The sequence below is a fragment of the Pantherophis guttatus genome, chromosome 1 (genome assembly GCF_059756535.1).
Source record: "Pantherophis guttatus breed Tessera chromosome 1, ASM5975653v1, whole genome shotgun sequence".
NCBI classification, from domain to species: domain Eukaryota; kingdom Metazoa; phylum Chordata; class Lepidosauria; order Squamata; family Colubridae; genus Pantherophis; species Pantherophis guttatus.
In genome coordinates, this window is record NC_142063.1 from 127,872,203 (window position 1) to 127,886,577 (window position 14,375).

The 14,375-nt window shown below is 39.2% G+C and overlaps 1 protein-coding gene across 1 annotated transcript in view; it reads left to right on the top strand.

Annotated features, from left to right (window-relative positions):
* The window catches only part of KALRN (kalirin RhoGEF kinase), a 589,612-nt gene that overhangs the window by 19,869 nt on the left and 555,368 nt on the right, over positions 1–14,375 (top strand). The window lies entirely within an intron of this gene.

Genomic DNA, 14,375 nt, shown 5'->3' on the forward strand with positions numbered 1-14,375 from the left:
GATTCACTTAACAACCGTGTTATTAACTTAACAATTGCAGTGATTCACTTAACAACTATGGAAAGAAATGTTGTAAAATGGGGCAAAACCCATTTAGCAACAGAACCTTTGGATTCAATTGTGGTTGTAAGTTGAGACTACCTGTAGCCTGTTTTGCCATGAATACAATGGCAAGGAAGGCAATTACCATTCTTTGAAGATTTTTCCAGCTCAGGTTTAAAGATTCTACAACGTGAAAATCACTCTTTAAGACTGCCTATGTCAGAGGTATCAAACTCAAGGCCCAGGGGTTGGATCCGGTCCTTGGGGTGCTTAGATCTGGCCAATGGGGCCACCCTGGAAACACGCCCTGTTTTCACTGGCACAGTGCTCAGGCCACCACAGGCACCCCCGACACAAGTGTCCTTGATCTGGCCACGCCCCCCGAGGTCAAACACAACACTGAATAAAACGGACTTTGATACCACTGGCCTATGTGAATGCTTTAGAACTGAATTTCTCAAACTTGGCAACTTTAGGAGGTGTGGACTTCAACTCCCAGAATTCCCCAGCCAATATGAATGGTTATGCCTTTGGTTTTCCTCTGCCCCTGGCATGCCAATTAAATTATTTCTTCTATCCGGGCTTCATTCAGTTTTTCCTTCAGAGTCCAGTTGCCAACATCCAACCCTACAATTAATTTCTATGACCTTTTATTGCCACAAGTTAAATTTAACTATGTGATTTATTAACAAGTATAAGTGTGTTCCGAATCATACCCTATAGTACAATCTTATGCTTAGATATTTGGTTGTAACTTTTGTGTTGAATAGGTCATGTTTCTAAGTAAGCTATCGATCTGGTTCACACAGTGTTTTAATTCAAGGATTTGTTTATGGTTTATTCAATAAGAAATAAACCATGATTAAAAAGGTAAAGGTTTCCCTAGCACAGTGATGGCTAACCTTTTCTGGACCAAGTGCCCAAAGTGCACGTGTGCACACACGAATGGGCGTGTGTGCGCCCGAACCCCCAAAATGCAATGTGTGTGTGGCCACGTGCATGTGACTCACCCCCCATACATGAGCACGCAGCCCCTGCATGCGCCCTGCCCCCGCGCATGTGCACCCGCCCCACATCTTGCCCCCTGCGCATGCACAGCAGAGATCTGAAGACCAGTTGGCCAGCGGGAGGCGCGCACACATGCGCAGCGGAACTGAACTGTGGCAACGGCTCACATGCCATCAGAGAGGGCGCTGCGTGTCACCTCTGGCACGCATGCCATAGGTTTGCCGTCACGGCCCTAGCACGTATGTGCTAGTTGTTCCCGACTCTAGGGGACAATCTCCGCTTCAAAGCCGAAGAGCCAGCGCTGTCCAAAGACATCTTCGTGGTCATGTGGCCAGCATGACTAAACGCCAAAGGCGCATGGAACTGCCCACCAAAGGTGGTCCCTATTTTTCTACTTGCATTTTTTACATGCTTTCGAACTGCTAGGTTGGCAGAAGCTGGGACGAGTAACGGGACCTCACCCTGTTACATAGCACTAGGGATTTGAACCGCTGAACTGCCGACCTTTCGATTGACAAGCTCAGCATCTTAGCCACTGAGCCACCATGTCCCTTTTAAACCATGATTAATCAGGGCCAATGATTGAATTTACACCTTAGGCTAAACTTTATGTTTTGTTTCTTTGTTGTTCTGCATGCTGTGATTTATTATGTCATCCAGACCTGAAAACATAGTTACTAAGGCTGTTAAGCATAATAAGCATAATCACCAATCTCTTAGTTACCATTTACTGAATATAACCAAATTAGATGAATTCAAACAAAGCTGAATCATAATCCATTATTAGAAGCTACAATGCCTGTGTTCGCATAACTTGCTGAGACACAAATCTTTTTTCAAAAAAATGTGTTCCAGTTGATCTTTACTAGAGATGACTAGATGGATTAGTTCCTGCAGTTTTCTTGGCAAGATTTTTGAAAATGGTTTGTATTTCTAAGGCTTTAGACTTTAGAGAGAGGGACTGGCCCAAAGTCACCCAGTTAGCTTTGTGCCTAACACAGAATCTCCTGGTTTCTAACCTGGTGCCTTTATTCACTACACCAAACTGATACTCAAACTTCAATTTGGCTTAATGTGTAAACTCAGACAGTCTTTAATCTTGATTCAGTCATAGTTAAACAGCAGTAGCTGGGAAGTAATACGTCATGTGATTCCAGGCTAATATAGGTAGTCGTCGACTTACAACCACAACTGAGCCCAAAATGTCTGTTTGCTAAGTGAGACATTTGTGAAGTGAGTTTTGCCCAGTAGTGAAATCTAAAATTTGTTACTACCAGTTCTGTGGGCGTGGCTTGGTGGTGGGGGGTAATGTGACTGCGTAGGCGTGGCCAATTTTTTTTTTTTTACTTTTAAAACCATTTTTTCTACAACCTCTTCGGTGAAGAGGCTGTAAAAAAATGCTTTCAAAAGACTCTGACAATCCCAGCTGAGTTGCCTGATCGGCAGAGGTTTTTTTTCTTTTAAAAGTCTCTGCCGATCAGGCAACTCAGCTTGGATCGTCAGAGGCTTTTAAAAGCATTTTAAAATGCTTTTAAAAGCCTTCAACGATCCCAGCTGAGCCGTGCGATCATCAGAGGCTTTTTTTTTTTACTTTTAAAAGCATTTTTTGGCCGTAGAGGTTGTAGAAAAAATGCTTTTAAAAATAATTTTAAAAAGCCTCTGATGATTGCGCAGCTCAAGTGGGCATGTGGGGGGGCAGGGATTTTTGCTACCGGTTCTCCAAACCACCCGCCTCCATCACTACTGGATTGGGCGATCCGGTCCAAACCGGGAGCATTTCACCCCTGGTTTTGCCCCATTTTACGACCTTTCTTACCACATTTGTTAAGTGAATCACCGCAGTTGTTAAGTTAATAACACGGTTGTTAAATGAATCTGGCTTCCTCATTGACTTTGTTGGTCAGAAGGTCGCAAAAGGTTAGGGTTAGGGTCAATGCCTTTTCTTTCTTTTTCCCCTTTTCTTTCCCCCCCTTATCTCTTCCCTTTTTTCCTTCCCTATTTTCCCTATTATTTACTTTTGTATTTTCTTTCTTTGCTATATTATAAACTAATAAAATTGTTATATATAAAAAAAAGGTTGCAAAAGGTGATCGCATGATCCCGGGACATTGCAACTATCATAAATATGAGCCTGTTGTTAAGTGTCTGAATTCTGATCCTATGACCATGGGGACAGTTGTAAGTGTGAAAAATATATGCCACTTTTTTTCAGTGCTGTTGTGACTTTGAATGGTCACTGAATGAACTGTTGTAAATTGAGAACTACCTGTATATTATTTTTCTTGTTTTGTGATCATATATGGACTTGTGTAACTTTGGTGGATGTGTTGGCTGAGACCATGATTGGATCACCATCAATTTGATGCCATTTGAAAAAAAAAAAAACTTTCCAGGAAATGCCAATTGACAATCTGCAACAAAATTTTAAAAAATCAAGCCAAAGGGAAAGAAGACTACCAACTCACTAGCTATTCTTTATTGTCTCATTTTCGTTGTGTTTATTGGAGAATTGCCATATGCCTTGTTAATATCCAATCATGCTTACTATGTCAATTTAACATAGTTTCAGATTACCAAATGCTTCTCAGACATATAGTCCTTCAGGTTTCATTTACTGATATAAATTGTTTTCCAAACGTGGCCTGTTGAGCTTTAAGCTATAAAACCTGGCTTTTATAGCATTCTTAATGAGGATATGCCTCTTTCACTGAAGCCTTCACAAAAGTTTATGTAGAGAGACATTAGCGATGCTATAGAACTTTAATCTGATATGAAAAGGTTTTATATTTGAATACAATTTTAAGCACTGAAAATGTACAATAAAAACTGTACAGAGTAAATAGAGGATTAGAATACTGCAGTGTTAGTGGTGCAAGACTATTGTTTTAAAACATTTTATTATTTGTGGTCCTTCCTATATACGCCCCATGCAGTGGTGAAATTCAAATTTTTTTACTACCAGTTCTGTGGGTGTGGCTTGGTTGGCATGGCAGGGGAAGGATACCGCAAAATCTCCATTCCCAATCCACTCCAGGGGACGGATACTGCAAAATCTCCAATTCCACCCCACTCTGGGACCAGCCAGAGGTGGTATTTGCTGGTTCTCCAAACTAATCAAAATTTCCGCTACTGGTTCTCTGAACTATTCAAAATTTCCGCTACTGGTTCTCCAGAACCTGTCAGAATCTGCTGGATTTCAGCCTCATGTTAAAAACAGGCATTCAGAAACATACTAACTGTTGCATTTCAGCAGTTTGACTGGGACCCCACATTACATAATAAAATGTTTAAGAATGGTTGACATAAAGTTGACATTCTATTCATACATGTAGTACTTTATGAAAACAATGGCTATGTAGATTGGCAGAAGAACTCCAAATATTTATCATTATGAGTGATATAAAAATAAATGGTTGCTATAAAGTGATTTTTGTCAATTAATTACTAGTTCCTGAGCAAAAAGAACCAGTTGTAATCAGTATAAACCCGAAATGATGTCTGACCTGATTTGTGATTTTTTTGTGTTTCACTCACTATGCATATATAAATATGAAGTGAAAATATTTGTTATTTAAGTATTAATATGGATGAAAACTTCTTTTTCCATATGGACATGCACTGTCACCAGCAGTGGACCCTGGGAAAAAAATGAGACATGGTTATGGCATGGTAATCAAAGTGCTTCTCTTTGTACATGTATATGAAATCTACAAAAGGGGTGAGGTTTGAATTATGATGCTACATCTGTCCTCTTGCCTGTTTTCATATTTATGAAATTTATTTTTCATGGATGCTGTTGTCATATTTACATCAGTGGAGTATTTAACTGTAAAGGCCCATGGTTGACCATTCCATGTCTTCCTTTGTTAAACAATACATAAAGAAAGCAATTTCTAGACCCTAAATTTGCATTGCTCATTTCCCACAGGATGAATTCTTCTAATAGTTTAAAAGTATAATTCTAAACCCATCTGAACCGTTGATCCATTGTTAACTTTATCACATCGATATTCTATGCATCCATTTATTGTTTAATCCAGAAAGTAATGTTTTTCAAAAATCTTAAAATTGTATTTAAAATTCTTTCGCTAAGGAGAAAGCAGCTCACCTGGCGAATGCGATATAACAATATTCTAAATATTCTTAATCCCTCCAAAGCAGCAGTGACAATAACAACAAAAAAGTAAATACAAAGTGATTAAGAAATTATGTTTGTCCAGCTTTATGTTCTTAAAAAAGGTTGTCTTCATAACTGTGAGTAAAAATGGTTTGTCCCACAACTCTCAGTCATGGACTCATAAATTGGCCACAAAATTGTGATACCTCTAATTTACTCACAAGATACAAGCAATGCACTCATATTTCATATATACATTTTGGTATTCAGTTTTTAAAAAAGGGAATAATAAGAATTTGGTAAAAGGAGCAAGATTCACAGCACAACCCATATACTCATTTTTTAAAACAAATTCCAGATATTTTAATTAGGACAGGCCAGTGGCGGGTTGCTCCTGGTTCTGTCTGGTTCTTTAGAACTGGTAGTAAAAGTGGCAGGAGGCTCCGCCTACCTGCCCAGACGTCATAATTGACAATCTGCGCATGTGCGCTCCTCACATGTTGCAAACCGGTAGTAAAGGTAAGTAGAACCCACCCCTGGGACAGGCAATTCTATTCAGAATGGAAGGAATTCCCCCAATTCTAATGGAAGAGCATGTTAACATTGTTCTACAATTTTGCATTATTTTCCTTCTTTATGCATTGTGCATGAGAACAACTTAGAAGAGAGAATATTACTCTCATGCTGAATTGGCTCCATTTTCCCTAGCCTGCTAAATATATTGGGCTATGTTCTCAGTCCTCCAACTGGAAAGCCAGTTAGCCTGCCAATTATGGAAGTTGTTGTTTGATACAACTAATTAAATGAGCTGTAGTCTAATACACACTGAAAAGATTCATAGAAAAATAATGGTAAATGAGAAATACTGTCTGTTACAGTATCTCTTCTCTGTAGGAGCATGACGAGGGACAAAGTGTGAAAACATAAACCTGTAAAGAATTCAGAAACAACTTTTCTTGGATATTTTAACCCTCAGAGGTTAAGAGTTTGGTGTAACCATTATGAAGTTTGTCATTATGAAATAAGCAATGCTTATTTCTAAGTAGGCATGATCAATCTTCCATATTTTATTTTAACTACAGTTTAGAATAGAATAGAATAGAATAGAATAGAATAGAATAGAATAGAATAGAATAGAATAGAATAGAATAGAATAACAGAGTTAGAAAGGACCTTGGAGGTCTTCTAGTCCAACCCCCTGCCCAGGCAGGAAACCCTACACCACTTTAGACAAATGGTTATCCAACATCTTCTTAAAAATTTCCAGTGTTGGAGCATTCAAAAATTCTGCAGGCAAGTTGTTCCACTTACTAATTGTTCTAACTGTCAGAAAATTTCTCCTTAGTTCTAAGTTGCTTCTGTCCTTGGTTAGTTTCCACCCATTGCTTCTTGTTCTACCCTCAGGTGCTTTGGAGAATAGCTTGACTCCCTCTTCTTTGTGGCAGCCCCTGAGATATTGGAACACTGCTATCATGTCTCCCCTAGTCCTTCTTTTCATTAAACTAGACGTACCCAGTTCCTGCAACCGTTCTTCATACGTTTTAGCCTCCAGTCCCCTAAAGTTTAATGAACAAATCCCAGGGACTAGATTCATCCAGTATGTTAAACCAAAACTAAAAAAAAAAAAAAAGATTTTATTTTAATTGAGGTCAATAACACCTGGAAGGCATCACATCAGGGACAATTGTCATAAAGACATCTATTTATACACTCAGAGAGAAAACAAGAAAGGTTCAGCTCCTGTTCCAGTGAGAACAAAATCTTATTCTATGCATAGTGCAGCATATGTTGGTTTATGCTAAACTAGTTTTATATCCAAGTTGCCAACTTTGAAATAGTCAAACAAGTTAGATTTTGGAAAACTGCTACTAAGGATCCTAAGCCAAAAACAATTATATCTTAGTGACTGTTCAAAGTTACAACAGCACTGAAAAAAATTAAATATTGTTTCCCACACTTATGACCATTGCAGCACCCTGTAGTCACATGATCAAAATTCAGATGCATGGCAACTGGCATGTATTTATGACAGTTGCAGTGTCCTGAAGTCATATGATCACCTTTTGTGACCTTCTGACAAGCAAAGTCTATGTGGAAGCCAGATTCACTTAGCAACCATATTACTAATTTAACTGCAGTGACTCAATTAACAACTGTGGCAAGAAAGATTGTAAAATGGAGCAAAATTCACTTGACAACAGTCTTGCTTAGCAGTGGAAATTTTGGGCTCAATTATTTAAGTGGAGTATTTAATTATCTTTCTGGTTGAATGATCTCTTAGTCAAGAGATTAACATCAAGCATTTGTCTCCTCCCCTTCCCCAAATTAAGAAAATAAAGTTCAAAGTGCTGTGATTAGGGTCACTTGAATGTAAAAAGAAAAAATTGGGATGCTGGTATCTTACTTCTCTTTTATTCATTTCTGCTTTATTTCCACCTCCATTTGATAGTGAGAGTGGAGAACATCAAAGTAGACATAGAAAGGGAATGCCTAGAGAGACCCTCTTTTTGTAGTCTTTGTAGAACTTCTACTCTGTCTCCAGGACAAGAATTGGGTTAGTAACAGGGCTGTGATATACTTCAGATTTATAGAGGGGAAACTGCTTTGGAGCATACAGATATACTTAAGGAGCATTTTTGTTTTGCTTCTTACAGTAGCTCCCCTCTGCAGGTCTAGTGCAAGCCTAGGAACTTACATGTTTGAGGAGTTACAGAGAGGTGGATGAAACACCATTTGTCTCTCAATTGATAGAGTTAGAAGAGCCTATGGTTAAATCCAGGGTCAATAGTTTCCATGACATGGTTGTCTGATGAAGAATTATTTTAAATCTATATATCATTGGCTCTGTGACAGGCTAATTTAATCCAGCCTGGCCTGGAAGTTAGCTTCCATAGATTCTGTTTATACAACATATTTTTCAAATGTATTTAAACAAGTATGAGGCTTTGTGCCTTTTACAGGATGGATTTTCAGGAAGAAATAATATAGTTTGGTTGGCTGTGGCTATAGTTTGTGTGAATTTAGCCATTTGCAGTTTATTCAAGAAAATGTAGTTAATTCATTAAATCAGACTTAGTGTGATGAATGAACCAGACAAAAATTACTTACTATTCTCCTGCTTTTCACATTTATCAGCAGTTATTACTATCCATTTCTGTGGCTTCTGTTTATGCAGCAAACATTGTCTTTCTTATCACTGTGTTAAAATAATCTCTGTTATAATGTTTGTAATACTGCCAGTGCGTGGATGTGTTAGAAATAATATTATTTTAATATTAGATAATATGTTAGATATATTATCTAATATATTTCTAATAATATATTATGATTGATTATTTAATTATTGATTGAAGTAATTATTCCCTTCCCCCAAAGCAGTTGTTTCTTGTTTGTTGAAACACAGTGCAAAATTATCACGTCTGAAAACAGATCATGTCAATTCCACCTGTACATGTTTATATATGTAAATTGTGTATATGTATAAGCAGAGAATGTGCAGTAACATCCAATGTAGAATGGAACCTTTAAAAAGTGGTTTTAAAATATTTTGCTAAAAATATTTTTCTAAGTGCTTATTTTTTTAAAAAGTAGGTGCACTTTAATTCTGTAGAAGCCTTTTTAAAGAGAAGACTTTGGTCTTTACATACTGAGTTATTTTTATATACTGGAGGCTTTTATTCCTTCAGTGCTGTTTCTATGGATTTATTTTCTGCCTCTTAATGTGTAGTTATGACGCTGATCCTATTGTACTTTACTCATTTACTTACATATTCTATTTTGCCTAGACAATGAGAAGCACAGTTAACATCAGTACCTAAAACATCTGAGTTTGATTAAGTTTTATTCAACACCAACACCCCCCCCACCATATTTTGGATGTATTGCATTCTATTGCATGTATATAGAAAAAAACTTGAATTAATTGTTCTTGGAGATGTGATGAGCTTAATGCTGCATTCAGACATCTGCACAGGATCAGTATTGTCTGCAAGGGGGAACAAGGTGGGTCAGACTGAGGAAAGCACTGTTGCAGTGGTGTGATGCAAGCCCCTCTCCTTTTTACATTTGTTACACTGCTGCTTGCATGTCACAAAGGAGCAAGACATATCTTGCAATGCTGCTTTTAACTGAAGCAGAACCCTAGAGATACTACTGTACAGTGCCCTAAATTTATTCCATTTCCCCCCATCCTATATTTCCATCATAGAAACTGGATAGATGATAGATAGATAGATAGATAGATAGATAGATAGATAGATAGATAGATAGATAGATAGATAAAGGGGAAGCAGTTATCACAAGTACTAACTCAACTCTGGATGAAGTTCCAATATTTTCAGATATTCACATTATTCTTTTCATGTGGAAGTTGACATCTAAGCAAAGAAAATGGCATATGTATAGTTAAAAGGCCTATTCTTTCAGCATTGGAAAGATAAACGTATGGCCCATGGGTTGGCAAAGTTGATGCCCTGGGCAACTTATGAATGAATCATTTATCAGCATGAATTAGCTAGGGATGATTATAATGACACATGGTTACTGTTCATTGCAATGCCTCTGTAGAACTTTGTGTTTATGTATATGTATCTGTCAATATATATGTCATGTAAATTTTTATTTCTTGTACTTTTGTGTATCATTTAATTTATTCTATTCAATAAAAGCAGTAAATAAATAAGTGATCTGATGCAATTTCATTCAAATAATAAATCTAATAAGGATACCAATGTGGTACACAAGACACTATGCAGTACATATAATAATAAAAATCATAATGAAAATGACAACTTCATGAATGGAATCATATCCATCTCCCTCATCTCAGCCCCTAAATGCCTGTTTAAATAACACACATTTTCTCAATGTGTGTGGCAGCTGAGAGTACAATGAGGTACTGATCATATTTCTATACTTTGGGGAGGGGGCATGGTTTTTGTACTATTATGCTCCCTCCCTCTCTCCCCTCCCTCTTCACTCCAATTGATGTTTCAGATAGTCTTAGATATAAATAACAAGCAACATATGACCTTCCTTGCACATTGGATCTGTAATGCTAGGGATCTTCTCATGACTGTTGAGGCCACCATGAAATTCCAAGCCAATCCTGATCCCACCTCCAGGGCTGTGGATTAAAATCAACCACCATATTAAAATATTGGGTATATTAATCCTTTTATTAAGGGTTACATCATGTGAAGACAGTGGGAAAACATAGGTATGTCTCCATTCTGATTGCACCCATGGATTACCATCTGATGGCCCAGTTTAAGATGTCTCAATTTAAGAGCCGTGGTGGAGCAGTGGTCACAATACAGTACTGCAGGCTAACTCACTGCTCACTCCAGGAGTTCGATGCTGACTGGCTCAAGGTTGATTCAGCTTTCCATCCTTCCAAGGTTGGTAAAATGAGGACTCAGATTGTTGGGGGCAATATGCTGACTCTGTAAGCTTAGAGAGGGTTTCTAAAGTACAATGAAGTGGTATATAAATCTAAGGGGTGTCAAACTTGCATCGTCATGGCAGCATCACGTGACGTATTGGGACTTTTCTCCCATTCACTAAACCGGGCGTGGGCATGGGCACGAGTTTGACAGCCCTGGTGTAAGTGCTATTGCTAACTCATTTCCTTCTGTGAAGTGAGGGTCAAAACATTTTTTTGAAAGACCCCTGTAATGGTATGTGGGAAAGATGTACTTTCAGACTTGCAAGATTCTGTTAATGTAACCTTAGGATAAAGTTAGGGCTACTACTTCTGGGCATGCTTCTTGTCTGGACTGCCTTGCATGGCTGACATCAAACTTGCAAGTCTGAGATCTTTGCCATGCCCCCATTGCTTTTGTGGACTCAGCTGCTGCTTGTCAGTCCTTTACTGTGCAACTCTTCCTGTAGTCTCCTAAGGTCATTTCCATATATCATTGTAGCTACTGTGAGAATTTTTCAAGGCATCTGTTGGATAAAATCTTTCAGGTTCACTCTGAGCTGGACTGCAACTGTGCAGATCCCGTTGAATTAGCTGAGGTATAGTCTGGCATGCTATCTAGGATTAGTTAGAATCTGTTGGGTGTAAGAAAGTTGATACTATGTTTTCCTGAAAATAAGATCCTGTCTTATATTTTTTTTGAACCCCGAAATAAGCGGTTGGCCTTATTTTCGTGCAGGTCTTATTAGTTTGGGGTGCATGGAGCAAGATGGGGCTCCTCTTGCCATCTTACCTGATTTCCAGCTCTGTCTCCCTAACCTTAACCAGAGGAAATGGTGAGGACCAGCTGCACATGCGTTTAAATATTTTTGGGGAGGGCTTATTTTCAGGGGATGTCTTATTTTCAGGGGGGCTTATTTTAGCGCATGTGCTCAAAAGTCTGATTGGGCTTATTATCCAGGGAGGTCTTATTTTCGGGGAAACAGGGTAGTTGTAAGAAAGTTGATAGAGTACTCAAAGCTATGACTATCACTTATTTCTAAATAATATGTGACTGGGCCCAGATAATGTGAATTCATCTTTGAATGAGGGTCCAGCCCTCTTATTTTATGAAGTACCTCTATATTCTACTTATTCCCTGTTGTCATTTAAAATCTACTTGAGACTACTGAGTGGGGTCATCCGTTGGTATGAAGTTAGGTATCCTCAATATACTGATGATATCCAGTTGTACATCTAAGTGATGCTGTCAAGTTCTGAGTCAGTGTTTAGAGTTGGGGAGGGTGTAGAGGGGAAGGAACAGACTCAGACTCAACCCTAGTAAGACTAAATGGCTGTGGGTTTTGAGGTGTTGAGAACCAGTAAATATCACCTCTGACTGGCCCCGCCCCCGTCTATTCTCTGCCTCTCGAGTCCCAGCTGATCGGGAGGGAATGGAGATTTTACAGTATCCTGCCCCTGCTATGCCCAAGCCACGCCCACCAAGCCATGCCACGCCCACCAAGCCACACCCACAGAACCAGTAGTAAAAACATTTGAAACCCACCACTGCCCAATAGGTAATCCTCCTTGACTTATTACTCCTGTTTGAAGAGCAGGTGGTAGGAGTGGGTCAAAGGACCTATACATAAGATGTCCCAAAGCATGCATTGTTTTCTCAATGCAATGCACTCTACATGGAATTTCTATATCACCCATCTTATGACTCTGGGTGGTTATCTGCTATTTACTTACTAAATATAAATATCTTATATTTTTGGAAAATATACTCATCTGGCTTTGTATATGGTAACAACTGCTAGAGTGTTCTATACTTCTTATTGGAAAGCACAAATAATTCCTTAGACAGAAGAATGATAAACTGAGTTATGGGAATATGTGTTAGTATCAAAAATTACTTCATACTTTTAAAAATAAATCTTATGGAATTTAATTCAAGTAGATGTCATTTTTGGATTATAATTTTGCAGAAAGGGTCCATCATACCATATTCATCGTGTCTCCCATTCTCCAATTTCCTAAATTTGCTATATTTTTCTTTATATAATTTTTTGAAGATTTTTTTTTAAATAAAAGATAAATGATTGGATGTAACTTCTTTAATTGATACAGCAAGAACATATATAAAAGAAAGTTAAGAAAAAGATGAAAACAAAAAAAGGTGAGAAGCTGTACAATAAAGAGAAGATAATTAAATCTGTTACATCCAATCTTTATAGCAGCTACCAACCAATCCTTCCTTTATAGCAGCTACCAACCAATCCTTCCTTCCTAAGATTATATCACATATTTGCCCTCTATTCCATCTTAGTTTATAATTTATAAACTGAATCATACTTGCTAAAGCTCTCAGTTACTGTACAATAATCCAAACATTGCAATTTTTTAAACTCTGATTTCAACTTTCTAAATTTCTATCAATGTCATTTCAATTTTTTCTTCTCAATTTTCCTTGTTTTTTTTTCTGATTGTATATAAATTTAATAGAGACTGATTCAAAAATAAAACCATCAGTCTGAGCCCAAGGTCTCCAGCAATCTGAAAATCTAGTTCCTGGTGGACCCCTTTCTCTTATTATATCTACAGTACCTCTCTACCCATTGCTATAATTGAACACCATCCTGAAACCTGAACCATCGTAAAACATTAAAAGAAAAAAAGAAGAGGAGAGGAATAGTTTGAAGGCCTATCAGCATAATAGGTAAATAAGAAAGTGGTGATTTTATAGGGATCTTTCTGAAGGGATGCCAGTTTGAAATGCACAGTGCTGGAAATAGTTTTCCTTGAAGGAGAAAAACAAAAACCACTTGTTGGAAAAACTGGGTGATGTTTCCCTCCTCCTCTTTTATCTATTTTCCTTTTGGACAGACATTTTTTTTTTATTTTGGACACCTTCAAAAATGGAACTTCCAGTCCTATTCTAGCAACTGTCAAGGCCCCTAATTACTGTTCCGAAGCCTCCCGAGCCTCCTGTCTGCCACAATTACCCAAATGACGTCCGCAAGAAACGCCCCCTCCTCCGCTCTCCGAAATTCAACAGGAGCCTGCCCCGCCCTCTGCCCGCTTAGGTCCCCAGCGAAAAGCACCTGAACGTTTCCTCGCCGCCTTTCTCCCCTTCTCCTCCCCCCCCTCACCACGGCCCCCGTTTGCTTTAAACTCTTCCGCCCGAGAAAGAAACGACGTTAATTGCAGTTTCTGTAAATGGAAGTGACTCATCTTAAAGGAGAGCTGGGCTGGGAGGCGAAGGCGGGCAGGAGAAAGAAGCCGGGTGGGTGGGTGGGTGGGTGGGTGGGTGGGTTGGGGAATGGGAAAGCGGGGCCGTTTCGACCAGGAAGGTGGTTGTACCACACAACGGTACAAAAAATAAAAGGAAGCCCCTCAATCTCTTGGCCTCCCCCAGTAAATTCACACACACACACACTCTTCGCCCTTCCCGCGCTTCTTTCCCCACTCCTCTCAGGAAGTCCTGCCAAAGCCGCTTGCAACAACAATGAGCCTTCAAAGGAAGCGGGAGTGGATTCGGCGTTGGGGGGAACATCCTTCGGCTATAAGCCGGCGGCGACGGGGGCTCCGCAACCGTGGAGCTGTCATCTCTTCTGCCGCCCACCTCTGGTGGGTTTGGCTCGGTGGGCTTCGCCTTTCTGGCGGGGGAGGCGGGGCAGAGGGGGGTGGGTCTGAGCGAGAGTCCCGCGGGGGGGGGGAAAGGCTTGTCCAGCGGAGGAGAGCGAGGGGAACCGCCGGCACGAACTGAGAAGGCGGCTTGTGGGCGAGGACGTCCAAGCAAAG